The sequence below is a fragment of the Mobula birostris genome, chromosome 18 (assembly GCF_030028105.1).
Source record: "Mobula birostris isolate sMobBir1 chromosome 18, sMobBir1.hap1, whole genome shotgun sequence".
NCBI classification, from domain to species: Eukaryota; Metazoa; Chordata; class Chondrichthyes; order Myliobatiformes; family Myliobatidae; genus Mobula; species Mobula birostris.
The window spans coordinates 14,510,871-14,527,987 of NC_092387.1; positions in this window are offsets into that span (position 1 = coordinate 14,510,871).

The window sequence follows — 17,117 nt, forward strand, 5'->3', positions numbered from 1 at the left end:
CACATAGTGAAATCCCCTATAACTATCGTAATATTGTCCTTTGTATATTGCCTTTTCTATATCTCATTGTAATTTGTAGCCCGCATCTTGGTAATTGACTGCACCTACTCCTTCTGCACATTCCATTTTCCCAGTTCTCTCTCTCTTCTGTATCTGACAAGACTTGCCTCTTGGATGTCCTTTTTCCTTCTTAACCACACCTCCCCTCCATCAGAGTTGAAGTTTCCCTACCAAGTTTCCGTTATTTCCTGCACTTCTGCTCCAGCCCCCTCTCCTCCGAGCCAGGGTAACAACAGGATTTCACTTTTCCACAAAATCCACACCACCAAACTCCACATTTATACAACCTTCGATAAGTTTACACCACCTGACACATATTCACCTCCCCTTTCAGCATTCCAAAGGGATGATCCTTTCTGTGGCCCCAGGAATCACCATTGCTACCACCCTCTCTGCTTCTCACAGCACTTTCCTCTGCATTCATATGAGGTGCAACACCTGCCCTTTTATCACTTCCTCACCCAACATCCAAGAATCTTCCACGTGAAGCAGGAATTTACTTGTAATTTAATTACCGAATTAGGCACACAAGGGATGGTCTCCTCTAGACGAGGGAAACTAATGTACATCGATGACTTTCATTCATTCCATAATGGTGACCGTGAGCTTCCAGTTGCTGTCACTTTAACTCTGCCTCCTCGATTTTGCCTTCTTCACTGTTCTAACGTGAGCTCGAGGAACAGCACCTGCCGAGGCACATCGCAGCCCTCTGACAGCCCTCCACACTATCCACAACACCCCCAACCTTTGTGTCATCAGCAAACTTACTAACCCATCCCTCCACTTCCTCATCCAGGTCATTCATAAAAATCACGAAGACTAGGGATTCCAGAACAGATCCCTGAGGCACACCACTGGTCACCGACCTCCATGCAGAATATGACAATCACTCTTTGCCTCTGTGGGCAAGCAAGTTCTGGATCCACAAAGCAATTTCCCCTTGGATCCCATGCCTCCTTACGTTCTCAATAAGCCTTGCATGGGGTACTTTGTCAAATGCTTTGCTGAAATCCATCTATATACTACTAAAACTCTCATGCCCTGTCTGTCTGTTTGTCTGTTTGTGACCTCCAACTAGTGCAAACGGTGCATTACAGCAGCACTTTTTTTGGCTAAATTGAATTAAAATGCGCTAACTTACAGAATGCAGGCAAAGTTCAGGGTTATATATTCGTATAAAACTGCTTATTCGCCAAAAATCAACAGGTTGCCTTTCACCCGAGACCCGATTGTCCATCATGGAAATTGGGACGCCACAGCCCGATGCACACGCATGGCCAGCCTCAGCAGCACCTCACGATGCCCACAGAGCCGCTTCCACCTTCCATGGAGACCGCGACTCCACAGCCCGACGCATGCGCACGGCCAGCCTCAGCAGCTTGGAGGCTTTGGTGTTACTGATTCCTATCTTCTATCAAGCATTAGGGTCAAAAAATATGGATAGCCTAATTATGCCACGTGGAAAGAGAAGGGGGACATTATGGTCAAGAGATGACACCAAACGTAGTCGGGAACCGGCAAGGAGAGGGAGAGAACAACAATCGGATGAGGCCAGGGCCGCACGACTCCAGGATCAGAGAGTCAGGACAAAAAAGATGAGAGAAGACGAGACAGAGGAGGATAGGCATGCACGTCTCCAAAATGACAACAATAGGCACAGACGGAGGAAAGAACAAGAATCAGATGAGGCCAGGGCTGAACAAGTCCAGGATCGGAGAGAAAGAACAAATAGTAGAAGAGATGCAGAGACGAAGGATGAAAGGGCTGCATGTCTCCATAATGATAAAAACAAGCAGAGAAGGAGGAGAGAGGAAGAGACAGAGGAGAAAAGGAAAGATCAACTTGAGAATATGCGGCACAGAGTAATTATTGTGAGAGTTGCTGAAGATGACAATGGCCGCTTTCAATGACAATACCTCGACAGAAAGAGCAAGGCAAAATGCACGACTCGCATGCCATCACATTTCTGCTGATGTTGGTTCGATGACCAGAGTATGCCCTCACTGTCGTGCCTTCCTATTCACTGGAGAAACCGCACATTTCTGCTGTATGAAGGGAAAGGTCAGGATAGGCAATTTGCAGCCTCTACCTAATGAACTCCTCAATTTGTACAGCAACGATGAACCTATTGCAAACGAGTTCAGGAAGAACATCAGACAATACAATTGCCTCTTCCAAATGACATCCTTTGGTGCCAAAGAAGTCATTCCAACTAGGAATCGATGGAATCCTTCACTGATTATTCCAGGTCAAATCCATCGTTACATTGGTCATTTAATTTCAGACCCGACCCAGTAAGCCTAATTCCTTCAAACTTACTTCCTGGATATTTAATGTTCATCCTGGTCACATATTTGTCTTGCTTTGCATCTTTCTCCTTTAATAAGCTGAGTTTTCCTTCTTTAATTTCCAAATCAAAGAGATAGCAATAGCATTCAGGAAAATTTAAAATTTAATGTTCATTCTGGTCACATCAGACTGCACTACCCTTCTTTCAAGGGGTGCCCCAACGGGTCACCCCGTTGTCTAGTATACACTACATCTACTGCTCTACTATCATCAATGTGTTTAGTCCCATCCTCAGAAAATTCAATCAGGCTCGTAAGGCATGACCTGCCTTTAACAAAGCCATGCTGACTATTCCTAATCATATTATGCCTCTCCAAACGTTCATAAATCCTGCCTCTCAAGATCTTCTCCATCAACTTACCAACTACTGAAGTAAGACTCACTGCTCTATAATTCCCTGGGCTATCTCTACTCCCTTTCTTGAATAATGGAACAACATCCGCAACCCTCCAATCCTCCGGAACCTCTCCTGTTCCCATTGATGATGCAAAGATCATCGCCAGAGGCTCAGCAATCTCCTCCCTCGCATCCCACAGTGGCCTGGAGTTCATCTCGTGCGGTCCTGGTGACTTATCGAACTTGATGCTTTCCAAAAGCTCCAGCAGATTCTCTTTCTTAATATCTACATGCACAAGCTTTTCAGTCTGCCGTAAGTCATCCCTACAATCGTGAAGATCCTTTTCCATAGTGAATACTGAAGCAAAGTACACATTAAGTACCTCTGCTATCTCCTCCAGTTCCATACACACTTTTCTACTGTCACACTTGATTGGTCCTATCCTCTCACGTCTTATCCTCTTGCTTTTCACATACTTGTAGAATGCCTTGGGGTTTTCCTTAATCCTGTCTGCCAAGGCCTTCTCATGGCCCCTTCTGGCTCTCCTAATGTCTTTCTTAAGCTCCTTCTTGTTGGTTTGATAATCTTCTAGATCTCTATCATGGCTTCTTTTCCTCTGGCTCACCCCTTTCTGTCCCCTCTATCTGCACTCCTTCAAATAGATCAGCTGTAATTAACAAGTATTCATCACTCTCCTTTAGGTGGCATCAATAGCATTTCTGTCATCTGCGCATCCTGGTCTCCACCTCTACCCCGTTGCAACTTAAGACAATTTTTTTCATCTTCCCAGTCTGGTGAAGAGCCATGAACACAAAATTTTAACTCTTTTGCTCTCTCCACAGATCCTGCCTGACCTACTGAGTATTTTCATCATTTTCTCATTTTATTTTACACTTCCAGTAGGTTTGAGCCAATCCCCTGTTACACAGTCAGGATCTACCCAGATGGAAAGGTATCATGGCCAACTGAATCAGATCCATTAGCCAGAGACAATGGGTACTTTAGACACTCCCAATTGTGTCATTTAAAACCCCAGGGACAGATGACAGGAGATGCTGGAAAATTCTCTGGGGCTTCAAAATAGGCCCAGCGTAGGAATTCAAAATTTTTCATGTGTCCTGCTATGAGGATATTACTGTCTTCATATTCTCTGAAATTGCCAGGCTCCTTCTGTGAATCTTTTGGAAGATGAAACACCAGCCCCTCTTGTCCTAAGTGATAAGTTTCATAAAAAGAAGGACAAATCCAATCTGGCTAATTCTCGTCCATTTGGTACCAATCAACAGTAAAGGGCTGGAATGTGTTGTTCACAGTCCTATCAAGCAGTATTTGCTCACCAATAATTAACCCTCTGATGCCTAGTTTGAGTTTTGCCATGACCCTCATCGCAACTTTAATTCAAACAGGGACCAAAGGCACGAATTCTGGAAGTGAGGTGAAGTGAGGGTCACTGCCCTTGACATCAAGGCAGAGTTTGATTAAGTGTGGCATCAAGACACACTGATGAACTAAAGTCAATCAGTATCGCGGGGAAATTAGATGGAACCATTTCCTATCAAGGGGTGATGGTTGTGGTAGCTGGAGATCAATCATCCCTGCTCCAGGATGTCACAAACAAGAGAAAACCAGATGGTGGAAATTCAAGCAACACACACAAAATGCTGGAGGAACTCAGCAGGTCGGGCAGCTTCTATGGAAAAGAGTAAAACAGCCAACGTTTCAGGCCAAGAGCTATCACCAGGATGTCACTGCGGGAACTCATCAAGATAGTGCTGTTGACCCATTTATAGTTATTTCTTCAATGACAATCACAGATCAGAGCTGAGCATGTTCACTCATGATTGTACAGGGTTGTGGCAGAGGGGATGGGAACAAGATCTGTAGGTCTGGAGAAGGTAGAAGTTAACTAATAGAAAGAACTAGGTTAATGAACATAGTGGGACTGATGATCTGAATTGTATTTATTTAATACAAGACATAATTGGAAAGGCAGATGAGTTTAGAGGTTGGATTAGTATATGGAACTATGATGTTTTAGTCAAATACAGAAACTTGATTGAAAGAAGTCCAGGGCTGGCAGCTCAGTATAATAAGGTTTAGATATCTCAAACTTGATAGGAAGTTCAAAGTTCAGAGTAAATATATTAGCAAAGTACATATATGTCACCATATACAACCCTGAGGTTTGTTGTCTTATGGGCATACTCAGTAAATCAAAGAACCATAATAGAATCACCCAACAGGACAGGCAAGTGAACAAAGTACAAACAATGGAATACTGTACAAATAAAAAAGAAAAAAAGAAATATTAATAAATAAAAATAATATTAATAAACAAATAAACAAAAAATATCAAGAACATGAGATGAAGAGTCCTTGAAAGTGAGTTCATAGGTTGTAGGAACAGTTCAGTGATGGGGCATGTGAAGTTGTCCCTCTGGTTCAAGAGCCTGATGGCTAAGGAGAAATAACTATTCATGTACCTGGTAATATCATTTCTGAGTTTCCTAGACCTCAGGACTCCTTAAATCAACTTCACCTCCAGAAAGGCTTCAAAAATATCCTGTATCCTGGACAGGAGGTATTGATTACTTTCAGTATTGGGTTGATGGTAACCTTAAGATCACCACATATTCTGAGAGACCCATTTTTCTTGGCTACTGGGACCATTGGTGTTGAAAAGAATGCTATAAGGATCTGAACGGGCTTTGTAAGAGGTGTGATATTTTCATTTAACAGTATTTTACCCTTGATATGCTTGAGTTTCCCCAATGCAATCCCCGTGGCATCATCTAGTATCTTTGTTAATTCATTTTCAGTTGACTCTATTGCAAGGGATGGGGCATGGAAATGGTGGATGGATCTCCAATCAAGTTGTAGTTGTCTCAGCCACTCATGACCCCAGAATACTGGCCCTCCTATTTTTACCATAACCAAGCCCAATGTGGCTTGTTAGTTGTTGTATTTCACTCTTATAAATGTCGTTCTCACAGGAGTTATCTTTTCTCCTGTATAAGCTCTCAGTTGGATATCTGCAGGCTTCATTTCAGTATCTTCGAAATGCCACTCAAACTCATTTTGTGGAATGACTGAAATAGCGGAGCCAGTGTCCAATTCCATTTTAATTAATTTGCTGTTTACTTCTAGTGTAAGCTATAATGCTTGTCTATTAACACACATCAAAGTTGCTGGTGAACGCAGCAGGCCAGGCAGCATCTTTAGGAAGAGGTGCAGTCGACGTTTCAGGCCGAGACCCTTCGTCAGGACTAACTGAAGGAAGAGTGAGTAAGGGATTTGAAAGTTGGAGGGGGAGGGGGAGATCCAAAATGATAGGAGAAGACAGGACGGGGAGGGATGGAGCCAAGAGCTGGACAGGTGATAGGCAAAAGGGGATATGAGAGGATCATGGGACAGGAGGTCCGGGAAGAAAGACAAGGTGGGGGGGGGGGGGACCCAGAGGATGGGCAAGAGGTATATTCAGAGAGACAGAGGGAGAAAAAGGAGAGTGAGAGAAAGAATGTGTGCATAAAAATAAGTAACAGATGGGGTACGAGGGGGAGGTGGGGCCTAGTGGAAGTTAGAGAAGTCGATGTTCATGCCATCAGGTTGGAGGCTACCCAGATGGAATATAAGGTGTTGTTCCTCCAACCTGAGTGTGGCTTCATCTTTACAGTAGAGGAGGCCGTGGATAGACATGTCAGAATGGGAATGGGATGTGGAATTAAAATGTGTGGCCACTGGGAGATCCTGCTTTCTCTGGCGGACAGAGCGTAGATGTTCAGCAAAGCGGTCTCCCAGCCTGCGTCGGGTCTCGCCAATATATAAAAGGCCACATCGGAAGCACCGGACGCAGTATATCACCCCAGTCGACTCACAGGTGAAGTGTTGCCTCACCTGGAAGGACTGTTTGAGGCCCTGAATGGTGATAAGGGAGGAAGTGTAAGGGCATGTGTAGCACTTGTTCTGCTTACACGGATAAGTGCCAGGAGGGAGATCAGTGGGGAGGGATGGGGGGGACGAATGGACAAGGGAGTTGTGTAGGGAGCGATCCCTGCGGAATGCAGAGAGAGGGGGGGAGAGAAAGATGTGCTTAGTGGTGGGATCCCGTTGGAGGTGGCGGAAGTTACGGAGAATAATATGTTCGACCCGGAGGCTGGTGGGGTGGTAGGTGAGGACCAGGGGAACCCTATTCCTAGTGGGGTGGCGGGAGGATGGAGTGAGAGCAGATGTACGTGAAATGGGGGAGATGCGTTTAAGAGCAGAGTTGATAGTGGAGGAAGGGAAGCCCCTTTCTTTAAAAAAAGGAGGACATCTCCCTCGTCCTGGGATGAAAAGCCTCATCCTGAGAGCAGATGCGGTGGAGACGGAGGAATTGAGAGAAGGGGATGGCGTTTTTGCAAGAGACAGGGTGAGAAGAGGAATAGTCCAGATAGCTGTGAGAGTCAGTAGGCTTATAGTAGACATCAGTGGATAAGCTGTCTCCAGAGACAGAGACAGAAAGATCTAGAAAGGGGAGGGAGGTGTCGGAAATGGACCAGGTAAACTTGAGGGCAGGGTGAAAGTTGGAGGCAAAGTTAATAAAGTCAACGAATTCTGCATGCGTGCAGGAAGCAGCGCCAATGCAGTCATCGATGTAGCAAAGGAAAAGTGGGGGACAGATACCAGAATAGGCACGGAACATAGATTGTTCCACAAAGCCAACAAAAAGGCAGGCATAGCTAGGACCCATACGGGTGCCCATAGCTACACCTTTAGTTTGGAGGAAGTGGGAGGAGCCAAAGGAGAAATTATTAAGAGTAAGGACTAATTCCGCTAGACGGAGCAGAGTGGTGGTAGAGGGGAACTGATTAGGTCTGGAATCCAAAAAGAAGCGTAGAGCTTTGAGACCTTCCTGATGGGGGATGGAAGTATATAAGGACTGGACATCCATGGTGAAAATAAAGCGGTGAGGGCCAGGGAACTTAAAATCATCAAAAAGTTTAAGAGCGTGAGAAGTATCACGAACATAGGTCGGAAGGGATTGAACAAGGGGTGATAAAACAGTGTCGAGGTATGCAGAAATGAGTTCAGTGGGGCAGGAGCAAGCTGAGACAATAGGTCGGCCAGGACAGGCAGGTTTGTGGATCTTGGGTAGGAGGTAGAAACGGGAAGTGCGGGGTGTGGGAACTATAAGGTTGGTAGCAGTGGATGGGAGATCCCCTGAGCGGATAAAGTTGGTGATGGTGTGGGAGACAATGGCCTGGTGCTCCTTAGTGGGGTCATGATCGAGGGGTAAATAAGAGGAGGTATCCGTGAGTTGTCACTGTGCCTCGGCAAGGTAGAGGTCAGTACGCCAGACTACAACAGCACCCCCCTTATCGGCAGGTTTAATAATAAGGTTAGGATTAGTGCGGAGGGAGTGGAGAGCAGAGCGTTCGGAAGGAGTGAGGTTGGAATGCGGACAAGGTGCGAAACTTCGTAACTTCCACCACCTCCAACGGGATCCCACCACTAAGCACATCTTTCCCTCCCCCCCTCTCTCTGCATTCCGCAGGGATCGCTCCCTACACAACTCCCTTGTCCATTCGTCCCCCCCATCCCTCCTCACTGATCTCCCTCCTGGCACTTATCCATGTAAGCAGAACAAGTGCTACACATGCCCTTACACTTCCTCCCTTACCACCATTCAGGGCCCCAAACAGTCCTTCCAGGTGAGGCAACACTTCACCTGTGAGTCGACTGGGGTGATATACTGCGTCCGGTGCTCCCGATGTGGCCTTTTATATATTGGCGAGACCCGACGCAGACTGGGAGACCGCTTTGCTGATCATCTACGCTCTGTCCGCCAGAGAAAGCAGGATCTCCCAGTGGTCACACATTTTAATTCCACATCCCATTCCCATTCTGACATGTCTATCCACGGCCTCCTCTACTGTAAAGATGAAGCCACACTCAGGTTGGAGGAACAACACCTTATATTCCATCTGGGTAGCCTCCAACCTGATGGTATGAACATCGACTTCTCTAACTTCCGCTAAGGCCCCACCTCCCCCTCGTACCCCATCTGTTACTTATTTTTATGCACACATTCTTTCTCTCACTCTCCTTTTTCTCCCTCTGTCTCTCTGAATATACCTCTTGCCCATCCTCTGGGTTCCCCCCCCCCCTTGTCTTTCTTCCTGGACCTCCTGTCCCATGATCCTCTCGTATCCCCTTTTGCCTATCACCTGTCCAGCTCTTGGCTCCATCCCTCCCCCTCCTGTCTTCTCCTATCATTTTGGATCTCCCCCTCCCCCAACAACTTTCAAATCCCTTACTCACTCTTCCTTCAGTTAGTCCTGACGAAGGGTCTCGGCCTGAAACGTCGACTGCACCTCTTCCTAGAGATGTTGCCTGGCCTGCTGCGTTCACCAGCTACTTTGATGTGTGTTGCTTGAATTTCCAGCACCTGCAGAATTCCTGTTGTTAATGCTTGTCTATTGTTAGTTTTCATAATGTAAATCTCAAGGCTACACAGTCCTGTGTCACTCTCAACATTAGCTGAATTTTCATCAACAGCATGCAGTTTAGTGCTCTTCTTAAAACTGCATCTTGATTTTTTATCTTTTTACCTTCCCTGTGCAGTCCATTCATTTTTGTCTGCTCGACATGCTCTTTGCATGAGTCCTACTTAGTTGCATTTTCTGAAAGTTTCACCTTTACACCTGCACTGGTCTGCTTCATGTGAGCCCCTGCCACAGCAGTAACACAGTTTGTTTGGCCAGGCTGGTTTCTGTCTGAACGTTGCAATTTTGTTCATGCTCACTTTCACTCAATTGCATTTCTGTCTGCTGTTTCTATTGATACAAAGCTTTCAACTGCTCTTTTAAATGAAAGCTACACTTCAGTTGGGAGTTGTTTTTGAATGCTTTCCTGTAAGATTCCACAAACTAAACTATCTTTCAATGCATCATTAAGGCAATTACCAAATTGACAATGCTCGGATGATCTCTTCAATTCAGCCACAAATGCTGAAATGCACTCCCCTTCCTTTTGATTCTGCTTATGAAATCTAAAGCTTCCTGAAATCAGCAATGGTTTTGATTCAAAATGTTCCTGTCATTCTCACAGGAGTTATCTTTTACAAATTATCAAAGTTCATTTCAGTTCATTTGGTTGGAGCAGTTAAACTTTGAAGCAAGTTGTATATCTTTAAACCCTAAAGCAAATTGTATGTCTTTAAACCCAATTCACTCAGCAAAATTGATGCTCACTTTTCATTGGTTATTTCATTTGCTTTAAAATACTGCTCTATTTATTCAGTGTACCATCTCAGTTATCTCTTCTGCAATCAAACACATTTATCTTTCCGATGCTTTTCTACTTTTTTAAAAAAATTATGATAATTATCACTTGGTACTCACTGTTTATGAACCCATGAATTTTTCCATTTTCTGCCTTTTTTTGAACTTAAGCATTTGCAGCACTTTTTTTTAACTTGAACGGCTCGCTGCCCTTCAACAGGTAGGTAGTCAAGTTAGGTTAGTTTTAAAATCTACTCATTGCCACTGTTATGTTTTGTAACTCCAAAACATAACAACTAATTAAAAGAGAAGATGGGAGGAACCATGGGTGACTAGTGAGGTGGAAAATCTAGTCAGGTGGAAGAAGACAGCATACATGAGATTCAGGAAACAAGGATCAGAGGGGTCTATTGAGGAAAATAGGGTAGCAAGAAAGGAGCTTAAGACGGGGCTGAGGAGAGCAAGAAGGGGTCATGAGAAGACCTTGGTGAGTAGGGTAAAGGAAAACCCCAAGGCATTCTTCAATTATGTGAAGAACAAAATGATGACAGAAGTGAAGGTAGGACCAATTAGAGATAAAGGTGGGAAGACGTGCCTGGAGGCTGTGGAAGTGAGTGAGGTCCTCAATGAATACTTCTCTTCGGTATTCACCAATGAGAGGGAACTTGATGACGGTGAGGACAATATGAGTGAGGTTGATGTTCTGGAGCATGTTGATATTAAGGGAGGGGAGGTATTGGAGTTGTTAAAATACGTTAGGACGGATAAGTCCCTTGGTGCGTGGAATGCACTGCCTGAGTCAGTGGTGGAGGCAGATACACCAGTGAAATTTAAGAGACTGCTAGACAGGTATATGGAGGAATTTAAGGTGGCAGGGGGTATATGGGAGGTAGAGTTTAAGGGTCGGCACAACATTGTGGGCCGAAGGGCCTGTACTGTGCTGTACTGTTCTATGTTTTATGTTCTATGTTCTATTCCTGTAAATGAATGGAATAAGATATATTTCATCTGTACCGTACCACCCAGCTACAAATGGCTTGGCTTGAAATGTTTGTCCAGGGCCTAAAGCACACAATGTGAATGGCAACAGAACACACCACATAGTCATAGTCATAGTCGTACTTTATTGATCCCGAGGGAAATTGGTTTTTGTTACAGTTGCACCATAAATAATTAAATAGTAATAGAACCATAAATAATTAAATAGTAATATGTAAATTATGCCAAGAAATAAGTCCAGGACCAGCCTACTGGCTCAGGGTGTCTGACCCTCCAAGGGAGGAGTTGTAAAGTTTGATGGCCACAGGCAAGAATGACTTCCTATGATGCTCTGTGTTGCATCTCGGTGGAATGAGTCTCTGGCTGAATGTACTCCTGTGTATTTATGGTGCCAGCCTAAAATGAGAATCTGGTGCCTCAATTAAGGCACCTAATGGAGCAAGGGAAAACAGGAAAATTTGGAATAAGGATCAATGAACCAGATTGCGGATTTCACGGACGAGACCATGACAGTAACTGCCCCCCCCCCCCACCTACGGGAGCCTCCTGGTGACCTAACAGGCTCTCCAGGACTAAGGACGACCCGGGCAGTTGGGGGGGGGGGGTATTCAACAGGAGGGAACCCAGGATGGTGAGAGTTAACGACAGTGTCTATGTTGCTGGGTCCATGTATGGCTGGACTGTTCTGTCATAAGGGGGCTTTGGGAGCGGACCCAAACTCAAGACACAGACACTGAAGTACTAGAAACAGGACAAGGTTTATCTAGAAAGCAATGGGAGTCAGGAAGAAACGACGCTGGACATGGACACACGCCCTGGACGAGACAAGGACACTGGGCATGGGCTAGGACTAAGACTAAGAAAGCGGGATCAAGACAAAGAACTTGGAACTAGGAGCCTGGGCTAGGACTCCGAGCCAGAGACTGGACAGGGACCCGAAACCTAAGTCTTGACTCAGGCTCAGACCCCAGATCTAGGTGAGGACAAGACTTGGCTACAGGATTGGACATGGCTAGGCTACAGGACTGGATGTGGCTGCAGAACTGGACGTAGAGCTCCTGCACAGGACGAGGCACATGGATAGGATGAGAACACGAAGCCTTGACTTGGACAGGATGTGGTCCTTGGGCTATACTTAGACAAGACGAGGTTCTAGGACTTGGCTTGGACTAGACAAGGTATTTGGACATGGCTTGGACTGGACAAGGTTCTTGGACCTGGCTTGGACTAGACGAGGTTCTTGGATGTGGTTTGGACTAGACGAGAGACTCCAGGACTGGACGAGGGAACTCCAGCACTGGGCTGGGAGAGGTACCCCTGTGCTGGGCAAGGAACTCCAGAGTGGGACGTGGAACTCCAGGCTGGGACGTGGCTCTTGGACTAGGCCAGACTCCGTTCTTGGACTCGGCTTGGTTAGGACCTTGGGTACACAGTCAGGACTCCTTCTAGGACGCAGAGCTGGGACCCTCCTAGGACGTAGATCCAGGACCCTTGTTTGGATGCAGGGCCAGAATGACTGCCGAGGTGACCTCCGAGGAAACTGTCAGGGATTCAGATGGGGAAGGGAAAGGAACAGTCCAGCAGGGAATCCTTGGTTTGTGGAGGTATTTATGTGCCAGCCCAAAATGAGAATCTGGTGCCTCAATTAAGGCACCCAATGGAACAAGGGAAAACAGGAAAACCCGGAATAAGAATCGATGTACCAGACTGTGAACCCGGATTTCACAAACTGGACCATGACATTGTAAAACTGAAAAAGATGGAAAAGTTTCATTATTAATTTGGAAAAATATCACAGCTGCATTTAGAGGGGACGTCTTGGAAGGCTCATCCAGTGAGGTTGTATGGGTACAGTTCAGGATTAAGAAAGATGCAATCACAATGATAAGGTTATACTATCAGACTTTCAGATGCCAAAGGATTATGCTAGGTCTTGTATTGGGAAATAGGACTGGCCAGGTGATTGAAATTTCATTGTGGGAGCATCTTGGGAACAGTGATCATAATTCATCATTATCATCCTCATCATTATGTGCCATGTGGAGTGTGCTGCATTAAGATATGCAAGAAAGATAGCGAGCATCTGATTCAGTGTTGGTGTAGTGTGTTCTGCTGACATTGCTCACAGTGCATTCCTTAGGCCCTGGACAAACATTTCCGCCAAGCCATTTGTAGCTGGACGGTATGGTGCAGATGCAATATGTCTTTTTCTGTTCATTTACAGGAATGATAAACTGTTCTGCAACAAACTATGGTCCATTGTCATTGGTGATGGCAAACGTAGGTGATCATGGTCTCATGACCGTGACTGTTCTTGGCAAATTTTTCTACAGAAGTAGTTTGCCATTGCCTTCTTCCTGGCAGTGTCTTTACAAGATGGGTGACCCCAGCCATTATCAATACTCATCAGAGAATGTGTGTGGCGCATGGCCAAGCGGTTAGGGCGTTGGACTAGCGATCTGAAGGTTGTGGGTTCGAGCCTTGGCCGAGGCAATGTGTGTGTCCTTGAGCAAGGCACTTAACCACACAATGCTCCAGTCTACCCAGCTGAGAATGGGTACTGGCAAAAATGCTGGGGGTTAAGCTCGCAATAGACTGGCATCCTATCTGGTGGGGGGGGAGTCTCGTACTCTTAGTCGCTGCACATCACAGAAACCGGCATAAGCACCGGCCTGATGGGCCACAAGGCCCGTGACAGACTTTAATCTAATCAGAGAATGTCTGCCTGAATGTCTACATGCACCAGCTGCTCATACGACCATCCACCACCTGCTCCCATGGCTTCACGTGACCCTGACTGGCAGTAAGGGGAGGGGGGAGCTAAGGAGGTGCTACACCTTGCCCAAGGGTGACCTGTAGAGGAAAGGAGCACCTGACACCTCATTTGGTAAGAGTTGTATCTCATCCCTGTCTCCAAATTGCAGATCACAATTGCAAAAGTTTTAGGATAGTTGTGGAAAAGATGAGACTGGTTCTTGGATGAAAGTGCTAATGGGGGAAGGCTAGTTACAACAGCATTAGTTTGAATGGGGGAAAGAAAAATGGGAGGGGCTGTTTGGAGGTAAAACCACAGCTGACGTATGGAGTCTTTTAAAAGTCAGCTGGATAGAGTTCAGAGTCAGCATGTTCCTGTGATGTTGAGAGATAAGGATGGCAAGACTCAGGAACTTTGGATGACAAGAGATATTGTAGATTTAGTCGTAAAGTAAAACGAAGCAGAAATCAGTCAAGGCTCTAGAGGAATATGAAGGAAACTGGAAAGAACTTAAACAAGGACCTACGAGGGCTAAAAAGGGCCATAAATATCATTAGTGAGTGGAATCAAAGAGAATCCCAAGGCACTTTATACATATATTAGGAACAAGGAGGTAGCTAGGAATATAGAAGTCCACTGAAGGACAAAAGAGGGAATTTATTCATGGAGACTGAGGTTATTAAATGTACTTCACATCAGTATTCACCACGGATAAGGGCATTTATGATGGTGAGATGGGGAAGGAATATGCGTGTGTTGGTTAATTATTATCACACATACTGAGATACAGTGAAAAGCTTTGGTATTGCGTGCCAACCAGACAGATCATGGTATGGTAGTGTAGTGGTCATCACAATGCTGTAGAGTACCAGCGACCCGGGTTCAATTCCCATCACTGCCTGTTGGGAGTTTGTACATTCTGCACATGACCACGTATATTTCCTCCCTGTGCTCTGGTTTCCTCCCACAGTCCAGCTGGTAGATTAATTGGTCATTGTAAGTTGGTTAGGGCTAGGTCGGGGGGTTTGCTGGGCAGTGCAGCTTGAAGCACCGGAAGGGCACACTGTGCACTTTATCACAATAAATTAATAAATTAAAAATCATGCCATACATAATTACATTGAAATTTACATGATGGGCAGTCTGAGGCAGAACAGTTGCCACACCAAGCTGCAATGCATCCTGATAGAATGCAATCTGCAGTGCATTCTAAAAAAAAAGTGGTAAGTGTCATTGGATTTCCTTAGACTTCTGCAAGGAAGAGAAAGTTTTGGGTGTGTGTCTTGAAAATCATTAATGTAGTAAATCCTCAGGGCTTGATGGAATGCATCTCAGCCTACTGAGGGAAGCAAGAAAAGAAATTGCTGGGACCTTGCCAGAGATCTGTGTATCCACCATAGCTACAGGCAAGGTGCCAGAAGATTGAAGAGTAGGCAATGTTCCTTTGCTTAAGAAGGACAGCAGGAACATACTGTACCAGGAAGCCGTAGATCAGTGAACAGGGGACTTATTGGAGAAGATTCTTAGGAACAGGATTAACTCATTAGGAAAAGCATGGATATATCAGTGGTGACCTTATACTTCGGTAATAATTTTCATTTTGGTTTTGAAGTGGTTTAGACCACTCTTACTTTTCACGTTTCTAAGGATCCCATCAGCCGACTGTGGCATAGAGATCGATCAGGCCTGAAGAATGTTGAGTCTCCCACCAGCGCAATTTCCGTCTCCTTGATGACAGGTTTTCCTGCTGCAATATTGCAGCTGCCGTGGAGAGAGTTCTCCAAGCACTAACTCTTTCCCCGTTCATTTTTCCAACAGAACTAATGTGATTCCTGACTCACCCAGTGCCCGAAACCGGCTTTTAAGCAATTTCAGGAACTTTTCTGCAGATCAGATTCTGAGTTAGTGCCTCACACAGAACACGTTCTGATAGATTCTGTGTTAGTACATCACATGACACACGCTCAGTTCGGATTCTGAGTTAAGGCTGATTTATACTTGTGTGTCAGGCTTGCACCGTAGCCTACGCAGGTGGCCTGTGCCATTGTGAGCATTTATACTTGTGTGTTGGTGTGTCTGCATCGCTCTGCAATTCGGGCACGTCGCGTATGCGCATACACTCGACCGTGCAAGGCTTCGTGGTCATGGTAGTCTTTCTCAGAGTAAACAAGTTTAAAGCAGGCATCTTTTTTCGCAAAAGCGAAATGTGTCCTCCATAATTTTGGAGGTCTGTAAAGCTTTATGGAAAGCATTGCAGCCAGAGTTCCTTCCCTGCCCTTCAGTCGCCCAATGGGAAGCTATTGCAGCGTAGGAGGAAATGTGATGCTACCAAGTGGACCAATCACAGTTGTTGCGGTCTGTGTTGCCGTGACGCGTAGTTACATTTTGGGAGAGGTGTGCGTCAGGCTACAGTGTAGGGATCCGCATAGGCTCTGCGTAGGGTTCGCAGCTACGCCATACCTACAGCATTGATTTGACGCAGAAGTATAAATCAGCCTTTAGTGCCTCACACAGCCCACGTCCTGATCGGATTCTGTGTCAGTACATCACACAGCGCACGTCCTGATCGGATTCTGTGTCAGTGCCCCACACGGCACACGTCCTGATCGGATTCTGTGTCAGTACATCAACACGGCACACGTCCTGATCGGATTCTGTGTCAGTACATCACACAGCGCACGTCCTGATCGGATTCTGTGTCAGTACGTCACACAGCGCACGTCCTGATCGGATTCTGTGTCAGTACGTCACACAGCGCACGTCCTGATCGGATTCTGTGTCAGTACGTCACACAGCGCACGTCCTGATCGGATTCTGTGTCAGTACGTCACACAGCACGCGTCCTGATCGGATTCTGTGTCAGTACATCAACACGGCACACGTCCTGATCGGATTCTGTGTCAGTACGTCACACGGCACATGTCCTGATCGGATTCTGTGTCAGTACGTCACACAGCGCACGTCCTGATCGGATTCTGTGTCAGTATGTCACACAGCACACGTCCTGATCGGATTCTGTGTCAGTACATCAACACGGCACACGTCCTGATCGGATTCTGTGTCAGTACGTCACACAGCGCACGTCCTGATCGGATTCTGTGTCAGTACGTCACACGGCACACGTCCTGATCGGGTTGTGTGTCAGTACATCACAAGGCACATGAGGTTTTGTGGGCAGATGTTTAAAAATAACTCATGTGTAAGATTGAGTTTTTATCCTCTCTCGAATCTTTTGTGCATGCTCATGACTATAATATTCCTGTTTCCAACCCTACCTCTGCACTGGGTGGCTCAGCTAGCTGTGGTCGCCCAGCATCGGAAACCCCGATTCAGTCCTGATGCTGTCGGTGGGGAG